Genomic DNA, 14,633 nt, shown 5'->3' with positions numbered 1-14,633 from the left:
TGCGCCATATCAACCTCCTCCATGGCTTCCATTTCACCCCCTTTGCCGCCTGCCTCCATCGGTTCTATTCCACCAATCGGTGGCAACAACCATGAAGCACCTACCGGTCTCGGTCCTCTGACTTTCCCAGCCCTCATCCACGGCCCGTACGGGTACAAATCAGGCATAATACCGGACACCCGAGCCTTCACACAGAACTTATCAAGATGGCCTAATAATCCACAACAAAAGCATAAATTATGGAGTCGTTCGTACTTCAGATTTACCCATCCCCAAGACTTATCTCTGCGTATCAGTTTCATTCTCCGCTTTAGAGGCTTGTCCACCGGTACCGACACACGCACACGATAAAACGTTTTCCAGGGGCCACCCACTTTACGATCATCACACCGAATGAACGTCCCCACAAAATTTCCAACCTGTTCCAATATTGCATTTGATGTATACCCCATCGGCAAATCATAAGCCTGCACCCACATATCCACGGTGTCTAGCTTAACTTCCCCCGGCAAAAAACCATCACAGACTTGTCGACATACAAGTGTATGATTTTCAAACGACCACGGTCCCTCTTCTAATACCCGCTTCATATCCGTGATGTGATAGAAGGCGAATAAGAACAAATTAGACTGCAGTTCCGTGACTCGCATCCCCATAACCGGCATCCATGCCGAGGCCATCACTTGTCGCATGTATTCAACCTTAATCAATTTAGCCGTGAGGAATCGTCCCACAACCGAATAAACCTTCTTGCCCTCCTCGTCGACCGGCTGGTAAAGGCCGCCAGCCTCAACGCCACTTTCTTCGTCCTCCAGCTCCATATCACCCCACCGTTCGGTTATCCTCTCCATTCCTTCGTTCAGATCCTGCTGCGATGCTGCTGCCATGGTATCTAGTTGTGATTTGTCCGTCGAAGCCAAGCTATGTTACTCCGAACAGTTGCCGTTCTTTGAAAAATATCGAAACCCTAACTTGGGAGAGAGAGAGAGAGAAAAAACCCTAACTTGGGAGAGAAAAAACCCTAACTTGGAAAAAATATTATTTTAGGGAATGTTAGATTACTGTGAGAGGTCGTTTTGTTCACATAATGTTAAATTGTTGGGATTATTAGATTTCTGTGTTTGGTTAAAATTGAGGTATGTAATATAATCATGCTGTTAAATTGTTAGATTATTTTAGGGAATGTTAGATTACTGTGAGAGGTCGTCGTGTCGTGTCGTTGGGATTAAATGTTAGATTACTGTGAGAGGTCGTCGTGTCGTTGGGATTATTAGATTTCTGTGTTTGGTTAAATGAGAAGATTACTGTGAGAGGTCGTCGTGTCGTGTCGTTGGGATTAAATGTTAGATTACTGTGAGAGGTCGTCGTGTCGTTGGGATTATTAGATTTCTGTGTTTGGTTAAATGAGATTGGCTTGAAGCGATCACTCTTTCCCAGAAGAGTGCTAAGAGTGCTTGAGGCACCTTTGCACCCCATGCACGCAAGAAAAGGCCTCTATGTTATACAATTCAATAAACTTAAAAAGAGCTCTTGTATAAATAGTGGGACAAATCCTCTTCCCATACCAATGTGGGACAAAAGCTCATTTTTTCCCCTTCATTTTTCCAACTTAATGGGTCTACTTTGAGAATCAATATCTCATTCACCTATTATTCGTTTTGAACGTACAATATATCAATCTCTTCGTCTCACTACAAGAATCCGAATCAACTTTGACTCGACCCAAATCGGAAGTGGACCCCACTTATAATTGTACCACAAAATAGCCACTTAACATGTCATTTTATGCCATTTTAAGCTATTTTTTCTAACAATCCCCCACATAAATGAAAACTTGATTTTCAGGGTATTTTGAAATCGGAAACAACTGTGTTCAAACGGTCGATCCCTGCATAGGATAGGTAGGGGGTACCACACCCTTTGAACCTTCCCTTGTGAAGACATGTTTACTCTACTGGTTGTACGGTAAAACGCGATGTCTTTGAACCGACTGCCGTTTGTGTAGACGACAACATATCTCACATAGGAACCTCCCAACCATGCTCTGTTCTCATGAGTGTGCCCGTTATGGTCGTGGGTCACCGTTCCTGGTTCTGCGAGAGTTTCTAAAGAATTGTGCCCAGAATTTGAAGCAACCCTCACTTCTCTCTTACATAGGTGATTCTTTCTCGAGTATCCCACATACTCACATATGTCAGTCGACATTCGAATCATTAAAGCATTAACATGCTAGCCTCGTGCGGGAGTCACTATTTCAACGAGGAGTGGTAGAGAGTCCGAGACACCCACAGTGACACGCTCCATTTCATAATTTAGTTGTCCCATTGAACCTAGGTGCCAGCTAGGTTGGGTATCCACTATAAAACTTTTTAGTCCAAGGGCTTTAGACCCATTCCTCGTGTCAACTTCTCCACAATTTCTTTGCCTAACCCTTTTGTAACACCCCTAATTTTTAAAATAATTGAAGCTTATATAAATAACGCAAACTATCATTAATTATCCCAAACAAAGCATAAAACTATCCATAAGAGTCGGGGTGCTATGCCACACCTAGGTTTGAGAACCTAGATGCACAGGCTAAACTAATCAAGCACATTTAATCCGTAAATCAATATTCAAATACAATCCAAGAAACGCAGGCCATCTACTATGCTAAAGCTAATTAAGCTAAGTCCAAGGTTCTGACTAGTGCGCTCCGAAGCTAATGCTCATCACCTGAAAAACATTCGGTGTAACAACCGTCAGTGAATAATGCTGGTAACCCACTCCAACGCGTTAAGTACAATATAGGTAGATATAAGAAATTCATTTTGAAACTGGAATACATATATACTTTATGAGACTCTAGTTTAAATCCAAGATCAAGACTCAAGATACATTAACAGACTCAACAGTATATAATAATCATAAAGACTAACATGCGTCCTAAGAGCATGATACAAGACATGACAGACAGATGAGCATATAAATAGCAATTAGGGACAACAAAGGCATTCAAGACGATCAAGCAAGTAATCAACAAGGCACACAGTCCATCTTTCAACCTTATACCAAGTTCCAACCTTGTAGCTCCCCTCCGTCCTTATATCAGTTCCAACCTATACCTCTAGGCCACCCTTATATCACCACCCCTTATTCCTCCGGGCAACTACATGCCCCCACCGACAAATCACCTATCAACCACCAACATATCAAGATGGTGCCGCAGTGTCATTCACATGATCCGCACCTCTAGTGCCAATATCAAGGGGTTAGCGCATATAGCTCTAACATGACATCGCAGCACTTATAACCTGACTCATGCTCAACGGTAAGCTAGTCGAAGGAGGGTTTGTGCCTTTAGCACAGTAACCGCTATGGCCTGTACCTTAGTACAATGACCGGGCACAAGTGGTGCCAACCGCCGACAATTCATTTCCACCAATCACAATCTCATCATCATCATCATCATCATCATTCATACCGGCCATTGCGCAATGACCACGATACTCATCACCATTTAATCAATCAACACATAATCAAATAACAATCAGGACACAACAACAATGACACGTACTACACATAAATTCCTAGAACGGTATTCAAAACATCAAACGAGACTCATACACGATAAACGGGGTACAACGGGACATTGGGAAACATTAAATGGGGAAAAACATCACGCCGCAGATCAAGTTTCCAGTGGGTGGGCGGCGGGTGGAGGACCACCCGCCGGCGGCGATCACACTTTCCAGCGGGTGCCCGGCGGGCAGTCGCCCGCTGGAAAGAAACTTGGGGATGCCCGTCACCTATCCCCCACTGACTCACAGGCAACTTTCGGTCCTGGGATCTCTCGTGGAACCCGAAACCATGTCTAGACACATTCAAACACATAACGACAACACCACGTATTCAATTAACGGGATTAAATCAAGAATCATACCAAATACGTTCTAACACGATTCCTAAACATGCCAAGACCTAACATTAATCATATAACGGTTCAGGAGCATCCAGGACTGCAAGAATATCAAGAAATCTATATGCAAGGTCCTAAACACAAGTTCTAGGCTAGACTCAACACCGATCATGCATAATCCCTCCCAAATATACCAAGAACATCATAATACGAAATTCACGATATAAACCCTAGGGCTCTAGACATAATTAAAATACAAGATCATACATATAATCAATCACAATATCAAGAACATCAAGATTATCAAATAAGCATAATATAAATCCTATGCAAGGGCTCTATCAAGACTCAATCACAGAATTACACATACGATCATCAAATGAGCCAATAAATAAGATATAGCAAAGAAAATAGGTTTTGTCGAGACATGGGTTACCTCGTAGCCTCAATTAATCCTCCCTTGGCTATTAAGGTTCTTCTCTAAGATTTCCCTCCGATTGATCTCCCTAGGCTTGGTGGTGGGGAATTTTCCGGGGAATAATTTCGTGTAATACAACTATGGGTGGTAAGGGTTCTAATTGCTTTCTAATCCCCCATTTATAGAGTTGGCAATCCTGATTAGAGTCTGAATAGCAAAGACTTATGTCCTACTCCTAATAGGTTTATACGTCCAGGATCCTTAATTAGAATCTAATTGGTGAAACGTCTACTCTCTTTATTCCTGATAGGCTTAAGACTCCAGTTTAGGCAAAGGTCCACGATCCATGGTGGACCACACTAATTAGTTAAAGGGACTCATAATTAAATTAAATCCTTTCTACTTATTATTAACGGAATTAATTAAATAATTAATCAGGATTAAAGGCCGTAACACGGGGTTTACACCTTTGGTCAGCGGATCTGCTATATTGTCTTTTGACTTTATGTAGTCAATTGAGACAACACCAGTTGTGAGCAGTTGTCTAATGGTATTATGTTTAAGACACATATGTCTAGACTTACCATTATACATATGACTCTGTACTCTCCCAATTGTGGCTTGACTATCGAAATGCACACATATTGGAGGTACTGGTCTTTCCCAATTAGGAATATCCTCTAGAAAATGGAGTAGCCATTCAGCTTCTTCACAACCTTTGTCCAAGGCTATCAGCTCAGATTCCATCGTGGATCTAGCTATCATGGTTTGCTTAGAGGATTTCCACGCAACGGCTGCACCGGCTAGTGTAAACACGTAGCCACTCCTGGACTTAGAGTCCTTAATATCAGATATCCAGTTCGCGTCGCTATACCCTTCAATTACAGCGGGATATCTCCCGTAGTGCAGTCCAAGATCACGAGTATACCTCAAGTATCTCATAACCTTTACTATCGCCTTCCAGTGCATAGCACCGGGGTTACTCGTATATCTACTGAGTTTACTAACCACAAAGGCAATATCTAGCCTAGTACATCTCATAAGATACATCAAACTACTAATAACCTGAGCATATTCCACTTGTGAAATACCTTTTCCGTGGTTCTTGGTTAGATGAATGTTTGTATCAAACTGTGTTCTAGCCAAATGATCATCATCCTTGTTAAACTTTGCAAGGATTTTGTCAATATAATGTGATTGGCTCAACATAAGACCATCAGGTCTTCTAATGATTCTAATCCCAAGGATTAAATCAGCCAAACTCATATCCTTCATGTCAAATCTCGCATTTAACATGTTTTTGGTAGACTTGATCATCCGATCATTACTACCAACGATGAGAATATCATCGACATATAAACAAAGAATGACGTAGTCGTCTATCGTTTCCTTAACGTAGACACATTTGTCACTTTCGTTTATTTTAAACCCGTTAGTTAACATCGCATGGTCAAACTTCTCATGCCACTGCTTAGGCGCTTGTTTTGAACCATAGAGCGATTTAACCAACTTACACACTTTCCTTTCTTGGCCCAGAATGACGAACACTTCGGGTTGTTCCATATAGATTTCCTCATCTAATTCGCCATTTAGGAAAGCGGTTTTAGCGTCCATTTGATGAACTTCCAAGTTCCACAGCGCGACTATGGCAAGTATCATCCTAATGGAGTTTATTCTCGTCATGGGAGAATACATGTCGAAGTAATCAAGGCACTCACGTTGCTTGTAACCCTTGATTACAATCCTAGCCTTATACTTCTCGATGGAACCATCAGGTTTCATCTTCCTTTTAAAGACCCACTTGGACTCTAAGGGTTTACTACCAGGAGGAAGATCAACAAGTTCCCAAGTGTAATTCTGTAGGATAGAATCTACTTCACTTTTTATAGCCTCTTTCCACATTAGTCTTTCCGTAGAAGTCACGGCCTTCTACATACGTTCGAGGCTCGTTCTCTATCAAACAAGATAGAAAATCGGGTTTGTTTTCTAATAAACAAGTTAGAGTACCCGAATCATACTCTAACAAGTAAGTTAGAAAATCAGGACCAAATGATTTTTCAACTCTTTCCCGCTTACTGCGTCTCGGCTCGAGCTTGGGTTCTTTCTCAGATTCCCCACTATCATTCTCCATAGTTTCGTCAAATGTCCATTTTGACGTACTCGGTCCCTCATTGGACCTACAAGGAAATATATTTTCAAAGAAATATGCATTCCTTGATTCTATTATCGTGTTCTCATGTACGTCCGGATTATGGGACTCGTGTACTAAGAATCGATAGGCAATACTGTTATGTGCATAGCCAATAAAGATACAGTCCACCGTCTTAGGACCTATCTTTACTTTCTTGGGTGTTGGCACCAAAACTTTGGCAAGACACCCCCACACTTTCAGGTATTGGTAGGAAGGTTTCTTACTGTTCCACAGTTCATAAGGAGTCTTATCGAGCTTCTTGCGGGGTACCTTATTTAAGAGGTAATTACTTGTCAAAATCTCCTGGTGAGCTGTCGTAGGCTCCCAAATTAAAACCTTACAAACGTAGTAGCGGGAGTAAAGATCGATCCCACGAGGAGTAACTAGTTTAATGTATGTGCTCAAATTAAAGTAAAGGGGGGTTTGGTATGAAGATGATAATCAAAGAAAATAAACGAATAAAGCGATGAAAACAATATATTGAAAGCACCTATAAAAGAAAACCTTGGTTAGTAAAGATCCACCACCGGAATTTAACACTGATCGTTGATTCAAAAGGTAATTAGTATGCAATTGAATATTTGTCGTGAAATTATTTCATTTCTGTTTTCCCTTAGTTGTAGGTAAATAAAGCACAAGCGGTTTAATTACCCCTAACTACTAAATAACCTAAGACAAGCGCTATAGATTTAATTTAATAGCAGCAATAGGAACTAGGAAAACCAACAAACTAAATAACACAAGCACAAGTGGTTGCATTTAATTTAGAGAAATATTCTTCCTGAAATAAATTATCACTAAGCCGTCAATAATTAACCTCAGTTGCTACTGAATATTAGAATAATTTGTAGCACAACATTATCTAATATAGCAAATAATTATATCAAATAACTTAGAAGAATATTTAATACCCAAATGCATAAAAATTATATAATAAAATAAATAAATAATCTTACAGCATAATCAATTCCGGGGCTTCAATTCACTAAACCAAACTAAAGAAATTAGCCACGAATGGACATTGACAACAACTTTAAAGAATAATCGAGAGCGAAAGAATGAACGTTTTACAATAAAAAACTTCTACTATTTATATATTTCCTAAATTAATTTCTACCACCCAATTCTTATTGTTTCTCGCCGCATGACAAATTCCTCCGCTGCTGCCGCATGACTCGGTCGACCATCTCCACAAATTAAAGTGGACCAAAAATCATACTTAGTTTTGTCTTTCTGCTAATTATGATGCTTCTATATGTTTTGTCTTTTTGCTATGAAATGGTCCAAAGATCATACTTAGTTTTATTTGAGGATTCATAATATATGTATTTATAATGCATATATAGATATATACTTGTACAGTACGTAGTACGTATTCTTATTATATATTATATAAGAATAGATTATATATTATATAAAATGAACTAATTATTAGATAACATTAAATAATTAATGCAAAATTATTATAAAAATGTATCTAAAATATGAGTGTAAAATATGCCTATCAAATTCCCCCACACTAAAACATTTGCTTGTCCCCAAGCAAAAATATTATTTGCGAAGTAAATGGAAATGAAATTCCCAGAACTCATAATATATCATGAACAATAATCTGAAGCAACCTACAATTAATAAGTTAGCACCCTTGTCTGAAAATTGATAGAGCTAAATAAGTAAGCCCTCACAGGAATATCACTCATCACTCAAGTGTTTGATGGGTATAAATTTCACTCAAGTTCATTCCTATAAAATTTCTCTACCATAGGCTTATCTTCTCAATTACCACTACAAGAGTCATGCATGACACAAATCATAAGGACTTTTCACAGGTTGTAATGGGGCTAGGGTTAAGGTAGGGAATATTTAGGTAAGTAGCTTAAGCATAAGCTTCAAACTAGAGGAGCAAATAAGTACAAATAATCCAACACCCTCAATTTTCATTCAAAGCATTTCTCATTGACACTTCAACTATCATTCTAAAAAATAAAGACTTCTTCAATATTACCAGAAATTCCCCTTGCTTCATTTATTTAGAGGTAACTTCAGATTCAGAAGAAACTGCTGATTCTTTCTCATTTTTCATATAAATTTTCAGCAACATCTTTATTTTTTTTCAAACATATATTCTCCATTTTTTCCATTTCATTCTTTCAAATTTCCATACCTTTTTTTTTTTTTTTTTTTTTTTTTTTTTGAATCATGAACTGTTTTCATTTTCTTTTTCATAGAAGACCAACGACAAATTGGCAATGAAGATACAACCTGCCTCATTCTCAATCATATTAACAAAAGTAAGTGATCTCCCTCACACTTATTCTTCACAAACTCACGCAGATTTCAAGCATAATCCAAAATTTGCTCCACTAGTTATTCAGCTGGGTGAAGGCATTATTTTTAGATATAAAAGGCTTGTAATGTGGTTCAAAATAAAGAAAAGAATGGCCATAAAGCTCAAAGTGGTTAACAAGGGGAAATAAATCATAGGACAAACCGGTTATTTGGCTAGTGAGGCTCAAAAATCAAATAATGGCCTTAATCACACTTGAATCATGCATGGTCTAATTAGCTTTAAAAGAACAAGTTATAGAGAAACAAAATTATGGAAGAAATCGCACAATAGAAAGAAAATAAGACCGAAGTGTCAGTCAATGTCTCAAAACACTCACAGGTTTATTGCTTACTTAATATAGTCATTACATATCAAACGGGAAATGCTAACAAACTAATCACAATTTGCCAAATTATTTATTCAATCATGTTATGAATTCCAAGAAAGGAAAAATAAAATAATTTTTGGAAAAAAAAGAATAATTTTTTGAAAGTAATACTTATTTTGCATAAAATACTAGTAAAATATTTGTGAAAATTGTGACATAAGCAAACAAATAATAATAAACGTAAATCCCCTCCCCCACACTAATTACCAACATTGTCCCCAATGTTGAATAAAAAAGCATAGAAAAAGGTTATTAAATGTAACATAAAGATTAAGAAAAAAAAATAATAGAACAAACTCCCCTTCTAGTTGTTCATATTATTCAAAATAGCTGGGATCTTCAAGAAGTATGTCGGCAATATATTCAACTTGAGCTCCTTCATGGTAAGGTTTAAGCCGATGGCCATTAACCTTGAATATCTTTGAAGTCTGTAAACTTTGAATCTCTATCGCCCCGTGAGGAAAAATATTAGTGATAATAAATGGACCAACCCAACGAGAACGTAACTTACCTGGGAATAGCCGAAGACGTGACTGGAAGAGGAGGACTTTTTGTCCAATTGAAAATTCCTTTCTCAAAAGCATCTTGTCATGGAATGCTTTTGTCTTTTCTTTGTAGATTCTTGAATTATATTCTCGTAGGCCTCATTGCGAATCTCCTCCAACTCAGAAAGTTGCAACTTCCGGTGTAGGCCACTTTCATCAATGTTCATATTAAAGCTCTTGACAGCCCAATAGGCTCTGTGCTCCAACTCAACGGGAAGGTGACAAGCTTTCCCAAACACAATGCGATAAGGGTACATACCAATAGGTGTTTTGTATGCGGTTCTATACGCCCACAATGCATCATCTAATCGCAAACTCCAATCCTTTCTGTTTGGGTGGACTGTCTTCTCAAAGATTGACTTCACCTCTCGGTTGGACACCTCTGCCTGCCCATTAGTCTGTGGGTGGTAGGCAGTTGACACCTTATGGGTGACATGGTACTTCTTAAGCAATGCTTCGATGGTGCGATTACAAAAGTGAGTACCCTGATCACTTATTATAGCTCTTGGAATGCCAAACCTGGAAAAGATGTTAGATTTGATAAAATCTGCAACAGCTTTAGAGTCATCAGTCCTGGTAGCTCTAGCTTCTACCCACTTCGAAACATAATCAACAGCAAGTAAAATATAGACAAAACCAAAAGAGGCAGGAAATGGGCCCATAAAATCAATACCCCAAACATCAAAGACCTCACAAAATAGGACCGGAGTTTGTGGCATTTCATTTCTCCGGGATAAATTACCTGACTTTTGGCAAGCATCACAACACTTGCAAAATGAGTATGAATCTTTAAATAAAGTTGACCAATAAAACCTAGACTCCAACACTTTCCTTGCTGTTCTCTTAGCACCAAAGTGGCCGCCACAAGCATAAGAATGACAAAAGGCAAGGATTGATGCAATTTCGCTATCAGGTACACACCGCCTTACCACTTGGTCAGCACAATGTTTCCAGAGGTACGGGTCATCCCATACATAGTACTTGGAGTTACTCCTGATTTTATCTTTTTGGGCTTTAGACGAATTATGAGGAAACTTGTTGGCAACCAAAAAGTTGACTACGTTAGCATACCAAGGTAAAACCACAGTCGCAGCCAATAAGTGCTCATCAGGGAATGCGTCTTGCAACGGAGGTTCAGGTTCAATGTGTACCAACCGACTCAAATGATCGGCCACAAGATTCTCTGACCCCTTCTTATCTTTGATCTCCACATCAAACTCACTTAAGAGGAGTATCCATCTTATCAATCTTGGTTTGGCTTCCTGCTTTTTCATCAAGTAGCAAAGAGCTGCATGGTCAGAATAAACGATAACTTTGGTGCCTAGCAAATAGGACCAAAATTTTTCTAAAGCAAAAACAATGGCTAAAAGTTCTTTTTCTGTAGTAGAATAGTTTTTCTGAGCATCATTTAAAGTCCTAGAAGCATAATAAATAACATGGGATGATTTCCCGATCTTTTGGCCCAACACAGCTCCTACTGCGTGATCACTTGCATCACACATAATCTCAAATGGGTAGTTCCAGTTAGGTGGCTGAATGATTGGCGCAGATGTCAACAACTCCTTCAATTCGTCAAATGCTCCCTTACACTCTTTGTCAAACTCAAAGGATGTCTCTTTCTGCAACAATTTGCATAAGGGTAGTGCTATTTTCGAGAAGTCTTTGATAAACCTTCGGTAAAAACCTGCATGTCCAAGAAAAGAGCGGACTTCCCGCACATTAGTAGGATACGGAAGAGACTCTATAATATCAACTTTGGCTTTATCAACCACAATCCCACTAGATGAAATAACATGCCCCAAAACATTACCTTGATTAACCATAAAATGACATTTTTCAGAATTTAACACAAGATTACTCTCTATGCATCTTTTCGAAATAAGTGAAAGGTTATGTAAGCAGGAGTCAAAAGAGTCGCCATAAACTGTAAAATCATCCATGAAAGCTTCAATCATATGCTCAACATAATCAGAAAATATGCTAACCATACACCTCTGAAAGGTACCCAGGGCATTACAGAGGCCAAACGGCATGCGTCAATATGCAAAAGTGCCGAAGGGACATGTAAAAGTCGTCTTTTCCTGGTCTTCCGGAGCGATTGGAATCTGGAAATAACCTGAATAACCATCAAGAAAACAAAAATAAGAGCGACCGGTCAACCTTTCTAGCATTTGGTTAATAAACGGTAAAGGGAAGTGATCTTTTCTTGTAACACCATTCAACTTCCTATAGTCTATACAAACTCGCCACCCATTTTGAATACGAGTGGGGACAAGTTCATTATTTTGATTTCTGACAACTGTAATCCCTGTTTTCTTAGGAACCACTTGAGTTGGGCTAACCCATTTGCTGTCTGAAATATGATAGATTATCCCAGCTCCAAGGAGTTTGAGGACCTCTTCCTTGACTACTTCCATCATGGGCGGGTTTAGCCTTCTTTGTGGTTGACGAGATGGTTTTGCTCCTTCCTCTAGAAGAATTCGGTGCATGCAAGTGGATGGACTTATCCCTTTGATATCTGCAATTGTCCACCCAATGGCAGTTTTGTGTTCTTTTAACACTTGGACAAGTTTTTCCTCTTCTATTGCAGAGAGTTTAGTTGAAATTATGACTGGCAATGTTTTATTTTCTCCTAAGAAAGCATATTTAAGATGGTTGGGAAGAGGCTTCAACTCAGGGATAGGTGCCTGCACGACAGATGGTAACAATTGTTTGATAGAGATAGGTAAAGTCATATAAGAAACATTATTTTTTTGGTGCAATTTGGGACAATGATTCAATGATGCAATAACTTCATGTAAATTGGCACTCAGAGAAAACTCATTATTTCCTTTTTCAAGGTGTTCACAAATAACAACTTCTAATTTATCTTCACCATTAAATTCAAAAACTTTTTCAACCAATGAATCAATAATATCAACAGAATAAGCAGAGTTATCACCCCCAGGGTATTTCATAGCATCATAAATATTGAATGTAACAACATTACCATCAAATTCCATAGTAAGTGTACCACTGTGAATATCAATTTTTGTTTTTGCAGTTTTTAAAAATGGTCTTCCTAACAGAATAGGTGCAGAATGATCATTATTTTCCATATCTAGCACATAGAAATCAGTAGGGAAGATTAAATTATTAACTTGCAACAATACATCTTCAATTACACCCTTGGGGTATGCATTAGACCTATCAGCCAACTGGATAACTACACTAGTTTCATTCAAAGGTCCAAGTTTTAAAGAGGCATACACAGAATATGGCATAACATTAATAGATGCTCCTAAGTCTAGCATGACTTTCTCAAGTTTAGTATCGCCTATCATACAAGGAATAGTAAAAATACATGGATCCTTGCATTTTTCAGGAAGCTTGCTTTGAATCACAGCAGAAACATTCTTACCCATTAGCACTTTCTCACCTTTTTTTGACTTTTGTGTCCTTTTTGTTGTACACAACTCCTTTAAGAATTTAGCATATCTAGGAACTTGTTTTATTGCATCAAGTAATGGAATATTCACTTCACAATTTTTGAAAGTTTCATATAACTCTTCATCTTTCGTTCCTTTTATAGATTCTGACAAAGCTTGAGGGAATGGGGAACTGGTTCATAATTCGAAAGATTGGGAGACTTACCTTGAGAATTTTCATTGTTGCTAGTTCCCTCTTTTTCTTGGTTCACTGATGGGGTAGCAATCGCAGGGCCTTCAATTTCCTTACCACTCCTCAACACAATTGCACTTGCATTTTCTCTTGGATTAACCACTGTTTGAGAGGGTAGTTTGCCAGAACTCTGTGCTTCCAACCGACTAACCGTAGTTGCTAGTTGGCCCATTTGTCTTTCCAAGTTTTGAATACTAGCATTTGTTTCTTGAATACTAGCTCTTGTACCTTGTTGGAATAGTTGTGTTTCTTGTTGAAACTGCAAAGTGTTAGTAGCAAGAGATTTAACAATATCTTCTAGATTCATACTTGAGCTAGAGCCTTGGGTCGGTTGTTGTCTTGAAGGAAATGGTTGTCTATACTGCTGAAAATTAGAACGATTCTGAACAAACTGGTTCCCTTGTGAGTTCCCATAGCTAAGGTTTGGGTGATCCCTCCATCCAGGATTATATGTATTGGAAAAAGGATCATACTTACCTTGAGGTCGTCCAGGAAAACCTCCAGCCATGTTGACTTGTTCAACAGGTTCTTCTTGAAGAGTTGGGCAGGCATCAGTTTGGTGCCCAACTACCGAGAAAATTCCACACGCTTTTACAGTTTGCATATTGCTTACTGCTAATTGACGGACAAGAGTAGTTAAACCAGAAATTTGTTGTTCAAGAGCAGAAATATTTACCTCATTCACTTGCTTAGACGGTTGGACAAATCTATTGCCAAACTGTTGAGAATTTGCAGCCATGTTTGCAATTAGAGTTCTTGCATCGTCTGGTGGCTTGTCAACTAAAGCACCACCGCTTGCGGCATCAATCATGCTTCTATCCATTGGAAAAAGTCCTTCATAAAAGTATTGAATGAGTAATTGATCACTAATTTGATGATGTGGGCAACTTGCACATAGTTTCTTGAAACGCTCCCAATATTCATACAGGGACTCTCCATTGTTTTGCCTTATACCACAGATTTCCTTTCTAATGTTGGCCGCCCTTGAAGCTGGGAAATATTTTTCAAGGAATAGTGTCTTTAAGTTATTCCATGTGGTGATGCTTCCGGAAGGTAAATAATATAGCCAATCCTTCGCTGAATCTTTCAAAGGAAATGGGAAGGCTCTCAACTTGATTTGTTCTTCAGTAACCCCTGTGGGTTTCATACTTGAACACACCACATGGAATTCCTTCAAGTGCTTGTGAGGGTCTTCACCTGCAAG

This window comes from Ipomoea nil, unplaced genomic scaffold (assembly GCF_001879475.1).
Source record: "Ipomoea nil cultivar Tokyo-kokei standard unplaced genomic scaffold, Asagao_1.1 scaffold1110, whole genome shotgun sequence".
NCBI lineage: Eukaryota > Viridiplantae > Streptophyta > Magnoliopsida > Solanales > Convolvulaceae > Ipomoea > Ipomoea nil.
The sequence above is the reverse complement of the archived record's forward strand: the minus strand, read 5'-3'. Positions refer to the sequence as shown.